The sequence below is a fragment of the Lepisosteus platostomus genome, chromosome 11 (genome assembly GCF_059453375.1).
Source record: "Lepisosteus platostomus isolate fLepPlt1 chromosome 11, fLepPlt1.hap1, whole genome shotgun sequence".
Lineage (NCBI taxonomy): Eukaryota > Metazoa > Chordata > Actinopteri > Semionotiformes > Lepisosteidae > Lepisosteus > Lepisosteus platostomus.
This window is the reverse complement of record NC_142621.1, coordinates 5,746,258-5,761,307: the sequence shown is the minus strand read 5'-3', so window position 1 is coordinate 5,761,307 and position 15,050 is coordinate 5,746,258.

Genomic DNA, 15,050 nt, shown 5'->3' with positions numbered 1-15,050 from the left:
AAAATGTATTTAAGAAAACAATCAAGATAATTTTTAATCCTAATGTATTAAATTTATTGTTTTAAGCTTCAACAACCCAAGTAATTTTTATGATATAACTAATTCATTCCAATGTAACCAAAACATATACTGCTATAATTAAGACACAGAATCTTCAATTACAGCTAATGCACTGCATCGATTCAGCCTTTTTAATTACGACACAATGTACGAACTCAATATGGCTCCAAGTGACTGCAAATTGAAGAAACAGCTTTCAACATAAAATAAATTAAATGAAAGTTGTGCTTAAAGGGATATAAAGTTCTAACAACTTTGACAAAAAAACAATGTGGTTAATGGAAATATTGCAGCACACTAAGTGAGCAACTGCAATCACTTAATATAAGGTAATTCTACCAGGAACTATGAAGCTACAACCCAAAGATCCATTGAAAATATAATAATTTTAGTTTTGGTTATTTAATCGTATTACATAGTTCTTAGACTGAAAAGGAAAACAAAACTTGCAAGTCATTTTATTTGGAAGTATCCAAGTTAGCAAGAACCATTTCACTGTAGTAGTATGTACAGTAATAGGGCAAGCACAATTATTCAGATTTAATTGGGTTTGTAATGTGACAAATTGGATTCCTCCAGTGAAAGACTGGGTGAGTATTTCATATCAGCATTTGCTTACGTTTGCTGTCCTGGCATTTGTTCACTGAGAAGATTAACGAGGCCGTGACAATAATTAAAATTCGAGCTGACAGAAATGAGCTCCCTTCACAGGTTCCACATAGCAGCTCACTTGTAGCCTGAGGTTTCGTTGCCAAGTCTGTGGCAGGTTGTGTTACAACTATGTAATTAAGAATGCTTTTTCTCAGGGCAGAACAGAGGCCAATAACACAAGGTTTGTTTATGGCCTAAATCATATTCAAAAACAAGCCAGGTAAAGCATTTCAGCTCCCTATTAAGGGTTTTTGTCTGTTTGATTGCTCTGCAATCAAAACAGGCTTCTTGTTCCTCTTGGGTTTTTTTTCTCCCAGTAACCACTGATCTATTTTTACTAACATTGGTGTTTTAAAAACATTAGAATAGTACCTCTGGACAGTGCTCGGGGGGCCAAGGGGGAAATCTGGGGTGCATCCCAGGGTCCAGGTGCTGGGAGAACCATCCAAGACAGACGAAGTTAAAATCCAGAATGGGATCCGGAACAGGAACAAGGAGTTAAAAACAGGGTAATGAGGATAGGCGCTCCGATCCCCGGACTCAGGTGGTCAGGATGCCATGAGGATGCCTGTGCCATCGGGTCTCTCCTGGACCCGCTGGTAGGTGGGCTTCCGGGCGTCCATCTCCCAATGCCGAGCCAGGAATAGTGGGAGCGCCAAGCTTAAATATTAACAGGCAAAACAGGAGGCAGGTGCACGTAATCAACTAAAATCCGAAAGGGTCGGAGCACCCTTGAGAGGAGGGATGACGATTGGGATGTCTTGTCTACAAGGCACACTAATCATACTCTTCAGTATTACATTATTTATTTAATATATCAGTCTAACTTCTGATTTTCTTTTTGCTTCAAGGGATTACTTTATATTACATTTAAAAACTGATTTACTGTAGTTTTTTGCTTCTAGCTTTTCCCTTACTATTTGGCTTCACATTCAGCAAATACTGTATTACATAGACTGTTGGAGGTTTTGTTTTGTTTTTTCATTAGGCTAACAACTCTGAAATGTCCAGATTTTGACTGTAAAGCAAATGTGATCAATTAATAGGTGGAACAATTTTGACAATTCCTAGAATTTCACAGCCCCCTGAACAGAAAAACCCTTCAGTGCAGAACGTGTTTATCGAAGCAAGAGTCCATTAGTCCGTAGAAAGATTAAAGTGTATGAGGTAGAGGCCTTTGAAATATATTTTTGTCTGCTTCTATCATTGCACTCAACATTAATTATTAACAGTCCATTAAATAATGTGCATTTGTGTTTTCTTTGACCTTCCATCATGTCCTCTTAATGTTCGATATGCAAAGACCAGGCGAGTTTTGAAAACAATATTTAAATTAATTAAACACTGGTAGGCAAATAAACATACCTTGTCCAGAACACATACATTAGTCAAAAACATTTGACATCATGTGGATATGCATGAAAAATTACTCAAAGTAAATCAATCTTTGTACTCGTGCTAAATGTATGAAATTATAAATGTGGTTTAATGTAGAAACTACCTACTAATTCAGTAAGTGTGGGAAAATAAATCATGACATGTAGGTCAATGTAGGCTATAAAGTCCCCAACCAAAATATCAGAAAGGTAGACATCCCATAGGAATGGCACATCTTTTGTAAATTAGTATTGGTGTTGTGACGTGCTCCTGGCAAATCTCGTGACCTGTAATTGTTAGAGGCACGCTGGATAGTTATGGTAATGGAAAGAGGCTTATACTTCACAAGACACTATTGTGCGCTCTGTTGGTGAGTCGATAAAACTTGGATGTGAACAGTTAATGCATTTCTGTAATAAAGTACTTTTTATTTTATGGAAAACTTTGCATGGAACCCACTTACGAAGAATTACGAACCCACTTACGAACACATCACAGTGTTGGAAATAAATACATGAAAAGACAAAATGAGCTACAAATCTTAGTGAGTAAAATGATTTAAAAATGAGTCACAAAATATGGAAAGAAAAGAAGAGGACACAAAGATTTGGGCAGCACAGATTAGATGATGCAGAACCCATCTTGTGTGCATTGAATACCTCTTACTATATTGAAGGTACAGGTTTCTAAGATTACCATTCAGATTTGCTTCAACACATGAAATATATCACAAGACCATTTGTGATAGTTGAACATTAGGACCGAAAGAAAGGTTTGTACACAGATGTATTAGAAAGAAAAGAGTTATTCTACAAAATGAATAATAAAGTGAAAACATAATCCAGAAAACACTAGTAGAGATTGCAAGGAATTGTATTTAAAACAGAACAGGAGATTTTACTTAAGGATTTTACTAAAAGATTTGTGGGAATCTAAATCAAGCAAACCAGTCATATCCCGGTTCCTTTAAAAAAACACAGATGGATTAGATACTGTACTAATTAATTAGCTATTAACAACCAAATCCACTAAACAAACTAAATGAACTAATCACGTTTGTAAACTTTCTTATCTTTTTAGGTAATTCATTTTAATTGCCATCCTATTTTTTTTTTGGAATGGTTCTCAATTTCTTTATTATACAGTATGTGGGCACAGGTGTACCGTAACATCAAGGGGCTTAATTTGCTTATGAATGTCAACAGCATCTACAGTACTGTACATACAGTATACAGTCATTTTATTTGTGTTTCTGAGACTACCGCTTAATCATCACAAAACATAGTAAGGCAACAGCAGAACAAGGCAGTGACCTTTCTGAATTCTGTTCTCAATCCTTTGAGATGATTGAGACTCAAGAGTGTGTGTACCACTGCCTTGTCTTTGATCTTGTCTGTTGCATCACTACTGGTGCAAAATAGTTAATATAGAACTACTCTGACAAAATATGCATTTAACAAACTCTACCACTTTTTGACTAAAGACTAAAGTGAAGGCAACACAAAGAAATGTTTTTTTTATTTACCTTTACTGAACCTTTTTATTTTTATGATACACTGCTACCCATCAACCCTTCTACTTGTAGGTTTCCATCAATATTCAATATCCATTAATATCCATCTGTGGTATAATGAAACTGTATTTTAACGGACAAAGACAAAGCATGTGAGAATATACATTTTGATCATTTGTACATAATTATATATAATTGTTCTTTTTTCCCATACATGATATATTCCGTCCACAACATTGCTATCTGCTTTACTTAAGATATTGTGACTTTAGTTCTGGCCATGATATGAAACAGCAAAATGAAAAGTGCAGTCCTTTAGAAGGTAGGTGTAGGAGAGGAAAAAGGGAGTTTATCAAATGGATGGAAAATAATATATACTGTATATACTTATGATGGTTAATTCATGCTGTTTCACACACCTCTAGCTCTTTGAACAGATTTGAAAAGTTCTTGCAGTCTGTTTGTTTATTTTGTGGTCCTTAGTTCTTTTCTTTAGCTACTGTTTTCAAAGTCCTGGAGCTTAAAGGACGTCATCCTTGGTTATCAGTGTGTTTGCAAAATTTGCTTGGAGTCGCTGAGGTGAGTAATTGCTAATGAATCTGAAATTTATTTTATTGCAATGAAGGTTTATCAGGAGTATAAACACTCTTGTAGCAGACATTACACTTCTACCATTTTAAAATTCCTGTGAATTTTAAAATTATATTGCGGATATAGAAGTGACATTTTTGTCTTATGCCATATACTGTAGCATACTTCCTGTATATTACCATATCAGTATTTAAATAAAATGCCTGTAGAAAAAATAGTGACAAAAAACTACAGTTGTACAGCACAGTGTGAAATGGTACAGTAAATGAATGCGCACAAACTTGCATTTTCTAAAATAAAGTGACATTAAAAATATCTTTAAATAATTAAAAGATTCCCATGACAGAAAAGTTGAAAAGCTTGACTAGAAGCCTTTAAGTAATTGATTTGTATACAGTACTTTTTCTAGGCTTTAGTGTATTTATACAGAACTCCTAAAAAGATGCAGCATAAAATTAACAAATTATGATTATTATGTCCCGGCATGATGTACTATTGATTTCAACAGGTGTCATTTACAGTTTATTGGTTTTACTCCTTAAATTATTATTTTAGTTTTTGTTTAAACATGTTTATTTTAAAGGGCAATTTAATATAAAATTGCCACTTTTCCGATATTGTCACACTCAAAGCAACGTTCAGGGAAATGGTTAACCTCAAGCAAGAGCTGGGATACTGCAGTCTCTAACAAGAATAAAACTTTGCATAAAAGTTAACTGTCTTTTAAATCTTACATTATGTTCTTTTGATATATTTAGACACAATCTGTGTCCCTAGGAATATAATCAGATTTCAACACAAGTAGAGAACTAGATGTCCTGTTTAATTAAACATTTTTGAATGTTTCGTATTTTAAAATGCCAAATGACTATAATTACATTTTATTAAAATTAAAAACGTGATCATTTTATTAATTTATTGAATCTGCTGCATAAACATGGGAGCCGTTTAACATGTGTCAGTGGTTATAAATATGAATTGTGAAATTATCCACACCAGTTAATATTAATTGTAAGTTCAAATTACAAGTCATCAACACTAGAACAATTCAAGTGTGTGCCCTGAATAATTGAAAGCAGGTTTTGTGATGTGGTATTAATTTTCTCATGCTCTTTCATAAATAAACAATTCCAATTTCGATTATGAGAGACAAACCAATAGAAATTTTACTTTTTCATACAAATGACCATCCGGGTCAGAAACAACCTGCTGCTCTGATCCCACCAAGCAGAAGGGTTTTAATTTTTATAATTGTTTTTAATTCCTCAATGCCAATAAATTTTAGTTAATTTGATATATCATTAAATAAAATTCAAAAAGGCCTGTAGCTCAGGATAAGCACCCATTGGCAAATGGTCAAATGCATTCTGAGGTAGGCCTGACAATCATTCTCTGATTCCTAAATTCCATAAATAAACATCAGACATTATTGGTTTGACAAGAAGAGTTCCGTTTTAGTAGAACCATATGAGGACAGAGCAACTGGAGTTTTTAAAAAAAGAAAATTTAAATAATCTTTAAAAGCATCATTACATGTAGAAATCTCTGGCACTTCAGGAAAAGAAAGGGGCTGTGAGCAAAAAGATAGCCCGCAGGCTGGGAACTGAACAGTAAAAGCATGATTGCAATAGCAAAGCTCTTCAGGGCTTGCTAAAGGGACCATTTTCAAGGTTTGAAAATATATTCTGCATTGCATAGCTGGGTTCGCTTAATGTAATGCAGGCCCTTAGCAAGCAGATATTTCGTTGTGCTGCATTTCTCCATGCCTATAAGGATTACAGACTTTGCACTTATAATTCAAATCTTATAATCAATATACTTTGGATTTCCAGCTTCCTCTTGGTCTACTAATCTAAGCTAGTCCTGCTCGCTGAAGGTTCCACACAAATAATAATGCACAAAGCCCAAACAAACTGCACATTGCTCATGATGGGCTTCGATCTATTATATTAGTTGAAGCACTATTAAAATCTTTCACCCAGACTTTTCACTTGAGTGTTTCCTTTGCAATTTAATGAATACAGTATTTCACATGAAACAGATACATCATTTAAATAATCATGGGTCACTCAGCTAAGTGCTGAATCGGGTGTCTTAAAAATAAATTTTAGAGGTCAAATATCATTTATTGTATTCAATGTATTTTTATTGTTTTTTTTCTTCAATTACAATTACAAAGTGTCTCTTTTAATCCCATATTCACCATTTCAACAGTTTCAGGTGGACACCTGAAGAAGGCTCCACGGCCGAAATGTTGTGTTCTCTTTCTTCTTTTTTTCAACATGGAATAAACCTATTACTTGTTCCTTTAGAACAATATGCCAGGGATAAGATTTCAAATGTCCAAGAAATGCGTACATTTGTACACTTCTTTGCAGTCAAATTGTTTGCAGTTTTCCCCTGCAGGCATGCCTCAACCATTTATTCTTTCTGCTGGAATAATTGGGAAGTCTTCTTTGTTTTTTTGAAAATCAGAGCCTTTTGGACTGAAGGAAGAAATTGACCATAATCGCAGAACCTAGAGCAGGGTCTGGATCCATCAATCCAATTTCTAACCATTTATCCAATACAGGACTGCTGGTGAGACGCAGAATCTCTGGGCAAGCAACAGTGCAAGGCATGATATACCCTGAACAGGACTTCAGTCCATCACAGGGGTCCTGATCCATCGTATTTAATAGTATGTAGAGACATGTGGAGTAGTTTAGACAAAAACATTAATGTGATGGTAAGATTTTCTTGATGAGTGATGGAAAAAGTCAAACAGTTTTTTTCTGAACTGCACCCAGAATTCATTTGCCTCTTGCCTTATAGGGACATTCATGGCATCCTGTGTCCAAAATAAAACATGTCAGCTACAGACAGGCAAACTTTGCTGTTCTTTGCCTGAGCCTTTTCCAGAAATTGACGCATCTCTGATGTCCTTTAGAATGCATATCATGTAAAATCTGTTATCACAGATTCAAACAAATGACAGTCTCTGTGACTGACATTCTGCATATATCCAGAAGTATGAAAAAAATATTGTACATGAAGCTGCATGTTTCCTTTAAAATTATATATAAGCATGCTGATTGTCAAGAGTAAAAACTAGGTGGAAGTGACAATTAGCTCTACTGGCAGTTAGAATGAGTATATTAAGAAGGACCAAGATCAATTATATATTATTTAGCTTGTATGTATACCTATAGTATGTGCAGATGTTTAGTGGATCGTGTCAGAGATTTTCTGTATTAAAAATACATTTCATTTGAACATCTGTTGTAATAATTGCCTGTATCAGGACATTGTTGCAGAAACTCACGGACAGTTATTCAGTATGCTGCCACTTCATTGTCAGAATGCTTCAGAGAAATTAGTTAGCAGTGGAGTTTTTAGTGATCCTAGTTAAGTCTTTCCTTCACTCACACACCCTTTTCAAGCTTGACCCAAATGCTCTCTTCCCCCTGTTCCCATCTACTGTATGTCAAAATACTAAACTGCGATTTTTAGACAAATGTAATATTTAATAAACAATATTTTGCATTATAAATGAAAATTAAATTCAGAATATCTCAATCTAATCCAAAAATGTATGTTTATGCATTACGTTTACGTAATCTGTGGGACTCTGATGTTTGTGGCCCACATGAGATTGAACTTGATGAAGTGAAAATTCACTGAAAAGGGAAAAAAAACAGACAAAGATTGAGCTCACAACATATCACTTCATTTTATGCTTAGTGGTCCGTATGAGTTATTTCACTCCTACATGTTACCTTTAATTTGCATTTTGAGTACTATCACCTGCTGTCTTCTGGGAACCACATAACTCAGAATTCTGCCTCAGGAAACTAAACAAGAAAAAAATAAGTACATATGTATCAAAAGAAGAAGGTTTTCAGTCTTGCAGTTTATAAAAAGTGAATATAATTCTATCAAATTGGATCGGAAAAGATTCTCTTTTTTCTAAGCACTCTATTCTGCTTGAAGAGAGTTTGATTACAGGGCAGACCCTTACAGCAAAAGCCTTTTACAACTCAACCCCACCACCAGGCAGATAGTATTTTGTATGGAAGATAATGGTGCATAGCAGTGATGCATTAATTTTGATTAAGCTTTAAGCTGTTCTCAAACCAGATATTAGCATTTTTTTCCATCTGTGAATGATTATATAAATGCATAGCACATTGTAAAAAAACATGCATTTGTCCCACATTAATTTTATTATAAATAAAAACAACACAGAAAAACATATGCAGAGGCGAATCAGTGGTGAAGCCCTTTCAGATATGCTTCTAAACAGGAGTTACACGTCAATCCTTACATACTTTTGTAAGCCATTCTGATATCACATATGCAAAATTTAAAGCACAGCTGATGAACAAATAATGCTACTGTATAGTACATCCAATTAGCTGTTTAATTTTAATCCCAGAATTTACTTTCACTGTCATTACCATAGGTACTATAGCATGATGTTTTTAGATCAAATAAAATTTTGAGGATAATTTAGAAAATAAACGTTTAGATTTAGACAATTTTTTCACTTTTATACTGTTGATCTGTAGCATAAGACGAGCTTTTGCAATCTTTTGTAACAATACATTAATAAATGTGCAGTCAAATATATGGACATCTAGCCTTTTTGTTGCAGTAATTTACATACCGAAAGACATTAAAAACCAACAAATACTATTGGTTTCAATACTGCAGGATGTTATTCGAGTTCTTCCTGTATTTTATTAGCCAGTTTTCCATAGCATTTTGCTTTAAAGCACTAAAGATAGGGTAGCACTGTAGGCACACAAGCCCCATACAGACGTGTGAAAATGACCCCAGGATCCAAGAGCTGCTCTACAACCACCTTGGTTGTCTTCAAACTATTATTGCACTTCACTGAAGTTTGACTTCCATTTTTTGGGCAAAACAAATCTGATCCACAGCTGATGAACACCCAGGGCTAAAGCCAGAAGATGGGAAGCAGCAGGAAGGATACAACGTGTGATTGAAGTAACGCAGCTCGTTGTGACGGGCAAATCTCTGCAGACCGAAATCTCCAGCATTGTGACTCCAGTACAAGAGGCTTCTTATAATGTCTTTAACTTGGGGACTTCAAATGATGCTTTAAGTACAACCAAGCTGTTAGTGTATGTTTTAATTAAGCATGTTTTTATGAAAATATTCTAACTTTTGTTAATAAACATGCAATTAGCCATCAAATAAAAGTTAGTTCTTCCTATGCGTCAACATGGTTCAGTAATTTGATCGTATGTCCGCAACTCTTAGGATAAAGAAGTATCACCTGTCCACAGTTGTCACTTCCACATGATTTTTACTTTTGCAAATCAACGTGTTTATACAGTATACAGTAAAAAGGAAATATAAATGAAATATAGAATATTTATATAAAGGAAATACACACCATTACAGTATGTACACTTTTTTTTTCATGCTTCTGGATATATGTACATAGTCAATCAATGAGATTATATATTTTTTTTACATACAAATGTTTGAACCTGCTTATGCAACTGGTGAAACCTAGGTAAGATACCTTGTTCAAGGATACAACAGCCAATTCTCCCTCTGATCTTTGATAATCCTTGAGTCAAGAGTCTAGAGCCTTAACCACTATTCCACACTGCCACCCTGAAAACTATGCCTGTTCATGACAGGAAATGGTCTATTGACTCAGCTACATAAATTCATTCTTTACTTCTGTCAGACAAATGAAATAAGGATCAGTCTATGCTCTTAATAAATGTAACCCAAGTTTTCATTTAACGAATGTGGGCGATTTGCATGTGTATTATAAGGAAATGTCACCTCTACTCTCCAAATCCCTTTCCACTTACTGTAAATCAAGCACTTGAAGTAAATTGAAATAATTTAATCTTCTCTTTCCCCATTGATGCTTATTTGCAGTCATCTAAAGACACTGGTTAAGTGAAGGTCACTGCTAAGTTTCCTATCATAAGGAGTTTGCAATATAGGCTTTTCACTTCACAAAGCGCAATTATGTTATGCTAATAATGTTGCATAGTTTTCACTGGATAGATGCAGTGCTATTTAATGTGCAGTCTAGCTTGTAGTTTCATATGTAGTATATAGAGATATATGTATACTTAGCATCAAAAGAAGCTTTTCACTTTATTTATGAAGAGTGATCTTTTAGAAGAATAAAATATATGGATTTGGGATATTGATCAAATGTTTCTGGCTTCATTTTGGTTAATTAGTCTGTCATTACTGATCATGATATATTTGATTGACTTTGACTTTTGCATAAGCACTAGATCACCTCATTAGTGAATGAATTAATTGAGCCCTAATTGAGAAAAGAAAAACATGGAAGTAGCTAATATTCTCTATTTATCAATTGAACAGCACCTTCATATCGTTGGTATGTTCATTGATGGACAAAGTCAATACATTGTTGCTCACTGTCTTGTGTGTTCACTGCCAGACATGTCTATTTTAGTAAGACTTTATAGTCAAACATGACCCATCAATCACAGGATATTGTCTGAGAGACCATGAGTCACAACACTTCACCAAAATGAATACTCTATCATGTAAGTGTGATAATCTGGGCAATACATGTCTAGTCACTGTAGAAGTTGCTTGTATTGATTGATGACAACCTGACTGCACAGCATTGCATTAATCAAATCCTGAGACCTCACTTACTACCTTTCCAACATCCTGATATGATCATATAGTAAATGTCCTCATCCAGCTTACTTGTATGTAAGTGTGATTTTCTTGTAAGATGAGAATGTGACAGTTCTCTAAGCCCTACTCACCAGACTTCAATTCCAGTCAGTATCTGTAGAATGAGCAGGGATGATATGTGACATTTCTAGCTCAGAGACCAGTGAACAGGCATGTGCTTGTCCAAGATCTAAAGGAATGGGGCAGAATCTCACAAGACAACATATGCAACTTGGTGCAAAGCATGTCAAAGATGTTCAGCTTGTATTGATTTCAACAGTGGCCACACACACAGGTAAATTTCACAGCAGTCCTTCTGATGACCTTCCCCTTTGATGACAATAATACAAAGTAGGTATACTTAATACTCCTGTGACACATAAGAGTATTTTATATCCTTCAGAAATGTTTGACTAACTTTTGTTTTTAAAAGATGTGCTGATCCTGGTGTCCTCTGAAAAGGAAGTCTTCTCCTTCCATCTTTTGTGAGAAGGAAGGAGTTTGTGTGGTCCATTGCTCAAAGAAGATGAGATTGCAGAAACCCCCACAGGTATTGGAGAACACTTTGGAAACTTGGCCTCCATCACAAGAGTTCTCTATTTAGTGTTCCTACTCATGACTGACATGTTTAGTTAGAAAAATGTGTTTTTTTTTTCATGTTTAAAAACTAACCCATCTTGGGAGCTTTGGGATTTTTATTTAGCTGACCAAGGGCCCTTGTTTGACATTTGGAAGCAGCTGAATATTTTGTAGTTTGCAAACTAGTTTTTGAATACTGTATATCCATTCAGTGGAGCTTGCATTCTAGTATTCAAATATGTCCTTTCCCAATATATCCCTTTTCTTGAATAATACAGTACATACTGTAGCAATATAGATGGTTGCAGATAGTGTGCAAAAGCACCCAGCAATGTAAAGGCTTCAGAGCTGAATGGATGAAAGTGCCTTGGTATCTCTCTCCTTAATTCTCTACAGGCTTTCCTAATAAACTTATATGAAAGTTGTGCTTTGATTTATTGTATCCATACAATGACAATATTTCCTGCCTCTGGCATTATTTCATTTTGGAACAAGTAATAGGTTTATTCCATGCTGAAAAAGAAGAAGAAAGAAAACACAACGTTTCGGCCATGGAGCCTTCTTCAGGTGTGAAGAAGGTGTGACACCTGAAGAAGGCTCCACGGCCGAAACATGTTTTCTTTCTTCTTTTTTTTTATTGGAATAAACCTATTACTTGTTCCTGTGCAGCCTACGCATGCTGATGCAGCTCCCCACCTGAACTATTATTTCATTTTGTTGACTGACATTTGAAAAAGTAAGTTATTTCCTATGTCTACAGTAGAAACAATTGTAATGCGATAGTACATTCACATGTGGTGTGATAGTACATTCTGTGCATTTATCCTCAGATCCATAATCCATCCCAACTAATGCTTACTGATCTATCACAGGTACTAAAGGCCTCCAGCAAAAAACAAAAAACAACACAAATTCCACTATGTACATCATTCTATTTATGGCTTTTAGGATACACTTAGCTTCCGGGTAATCTGGCAGGGAAACTACCCCTTGACCAAGCCAGTTAAACCAAAATGAATAATACTTAAATAAGTATATACCCATAAAACATTCATGAAACATCCTATTCTTGCATTTCATTATTTTTTGTCAAACGTATAGAAGTTTACCATTAATTATTTAACGAGAAGGCATTATAACAGAAGCATGCTTTGGATATCCTAAAAATACTACATTTTTAGCAGACTGCAACCATACTTTCTGCTTGAGGTTATATTTATCATTCTACTTTTTTATTCAGCCTACAGTTTTATATTCTTTACTTCCTAACACTTATAAGCAATAATTATTCTCACATACAGTATAATTCCTTTTTATGTGGTCAGTTTTGTTTAACACCTTTGGACCCACAGCACTAGGGTAAGGTATAGCTTTATGAGCAACAGCACTAGTGTGACTACACATTTTTACACCCACTCTTATCAAGAAAGTATAACAGTATGCTAATGCATTCGTATTTTTAAAGTCCACGTTTTGGTTGCACGTTTGAGATGTAATAGACATGTCAGATAATTTTGCATATCATATTGGGACTTTTCACAGAATTTTTCCTCCAAATAAATCACAGATATTGTGCAATGAATTTCTTCAACATTTGTAGTCGTCTACCTTTTTATAAAAAGCCTCAGCAGCAGATGTAAAGACAGCACAGACATGACAAGAATACTTCAGCTATGAAGAAAAGGCTTAGGAAGGGAAAACTGGGATTTGATCAATCTACAGTACCTAGAGGGGAAGCAAAGAGAATAATAATCTCCCTAGTGGTTACCTCCTCTTTTTTTGTTTATTATCTGAAAGATGAGAAACAGTTGTATTGCAATTCACTTCAAGATTCGTAACTTTCAATATGTATGAGTCTGTGTATCGCTCAAAAACACAGCCAAAGTTTTCAAGCAATGCAAATGTTTATAAAGGAATTCCTACCTGCATTGCAATATCTATCACATTATGACTTAGTAAATGTAAGTATTGTTTCCCTCTTTCATACAATTTATTTTGCAAAACCTATCCACTTTAAAATTCCCTTCCATCCTTTCTCAGAAAGCTACCTGTCCTGCTGATAATATTGATAGACATTACTGGTCTTGCCACATATGGCTGAGCAAATCTTATGATAAAAGTTTATATAAAATCATAACATGTACAGTAATCATATTTATTAAGATTCTATATACTTTTTGCATTTTGTCTGTTTTTCTGATTCTGTCTTTGTCTATTATCATTCACAAATACATTCAATACAATTAAAATGAATTTTACAGTAATCATGTTTAAAACAATCTCAGTTAATGCATGAGGTTAGCCCCTGCCATTAATTCCTGGTGATTAAAAAATTCTTTCTGCGGCAGGCTGACCAATATTGGGTCAAGAGAGACTTATATTACAGCTGACCTGCCACTAGAGGCAATTAAAGTGCTCCAATCATTGTGAGTAGACACACTGGGTGAATATTAGTTAATTAATTGGATAAGTACTGGAGGGCACAGAAGACACATTTTAACATGGTTCTAATTAGTTATGTTTGATATATAAAGACTCTCAGTGGAATGTGGTGGTGGAGTTTTTAAATAGTAAAGCTTTTTGTATACTGTATGTGGGAGAGAAGGTCACAATAAAACCTCCTACACTGAAAGGCATGGCAGTTTTGAGGGTTTTTTTGTGCTACTTGAGCAGATGTATTTACGTTAGGACCTTTAAATTGACCTTTTATAGAAACAATATAATTTCACATGTATTGCAATTTCTTAAGTGCCACTGCCAGTTTTATGAAAACTTGTTAAGACAATGGTTTGAAGCTATTAGCTGATGAATGCATTGACTGTTAACAAAAATAGTGATCTAATTTTTTTTTAATAGAAGAATGTTTGAGTGGAGTGTGTGAGGCCCATTGGCATTAGATATAAGTGTATTCATTGTGAAAGAAATAATTTAGAATTTTGTGCACTAATAAAGAAGTTACCTTGTTAAATAGTGCTTGAAAAAAGAAAGAAGAAGTATTAACACAAAGTTTTAAACACCCACGTGCCAATGATGTCTTTATTGTTAGCTGCTGAAAACATTTTTAAAAAGACATCAAACACAACAAAAGGTTTGCTTTTGATGTGTTCTCGTTTATTTTACATGATTGAAACAGGTTTTCCTAAAAATAATACTACTCTTTTTGTCTGGATCTGCTTATTGTTAAGCTAGGTACCTACCTCAGACTTTTGCTTTGTTTACGTGATATCACAACAGTAGAAAAACGGAAATGCAAAGTACAGTGAAAATGTTTAAGTGGGCCAGAAAGATGTCATGGGACAGAAAGAAAGAGCCACTGTAAAGCAGGACAGTGTCACACAGAGTGTATAGAACAGATCTCCTATTATGTCATTAAGCCTTACACACCTCCATGATCAGATGCAAACAGTGTAAATTCATTTCATTTAAACAGTACATTTTCTAGTGCTTTCTAATGTAGAGAAAACACATTTGATTCAAGAAATTAAGGAAAACTGAGTTATTTACAGAAGAAAACCAATTTTTACAACTTATTTTGTGTTTCCCACCACAGCCTGTTCGTTAGAAACAAGTTTAAAAGACACAT